This window comes from Chaetura pelagica, unplaced genomic scaffold (genome assembly GCF_000747805.2).
Source record: "Chaetura pelagica isolate M959 unplaced genomic scaffold, ChaPel_1.0 scaffold170, whole genome shotgun sequence".
In the NCBI taxonomy this organism is placed as follows: Eukaryota; Metazoa; Chordata; class Aves; order Apodiformes; family Apodidae; genus Chaetura; species Chaetura pelagica.
This window is the reverse complement of record NW_009952048.1, coordinates 553094-553856: the sequence shown is the minus strand read 5'-3', so window position 1 is coordinate 553856 and position 763 is coordinate 553094. Positions and strand designations below refer to the sequence as shown.

Here is a 763-nt window from a genome sequence, read left to right as displayed (position 1 = left end):
TCTTTCCCTGACAGCAAATAAGGCAACCCAAGCTTTAGTCATGCTTGCCTTTCTTCTCAGGAGGGAAGGGACAAGAAGACTGTACATACAGAGTGAGCACTAGGGGAATTCCCCTTGCTGATGTTTCCCATCCTAGAGCTTCTCCTCTTGCCAGCTGCTACAAATGATTCAGATGGGAAAGCAGAGTCAGGGGGATAATTTCCCTCTAAAATTGAATGCAGCCCTAAGACTGCAAAGAAAATTAGAGGGATATTTAACTGAGTTGTCAATTTAAGAACTGAAACAGGGTGACATTCACGAAGCAAGCTTTGTTGTGAATAGTGGAGCTGTTTTCACTGCAGTGACAAAAAACCTGAGAAAAGTGTAGTCCAGACTTAAGCTTTGACATTTAAAGATCTGAAATTAACAACTTATATGGGAAAACTACTAACAACAAACTCTGAAGAGTGAACACCTAAATAAAGCATGAGGCATAAACGAGAGGGAAAAAGTTAAGAGCAAAGACAGCTCACAGAAACCCCTGCTGAGGAAACTCACGGGAAAACGTGACCTGTACTGAACAAGTAACCCAGGAAAGGTGATACACTGTTTTCCCCTCTGGTACCCTAATTAAGACTCATTTTTGTAGCTTTTAAGCATCACAGGAGAGAAGAGAAGAAGAAGAGAGGAGAAGATAAGAAGAAGAGAGGAAAAGAGAGGAGAGGAGAGGAGAGGAGAGGAGAGGAGAAGTGAAGTGAAGTGAAGTGAAGTGAAGTGAAGTGAA

At 42.1% G+C, this 763-nt stretch overlaps 1 protein-coding gene across 1 annotated transcript in view; it reads right to left on the bottom strand.

The window, feature by feature from the left end:
• Window positions 1-763, bottom strand: part of ME1 (malic enzyme 1, NADP(+)-dependent, cytosolic) — a 129384-nt gene that overhangs the window by 37322 nt on the left and 91299 nt on the right. The window lies entirely within an intron of this gene.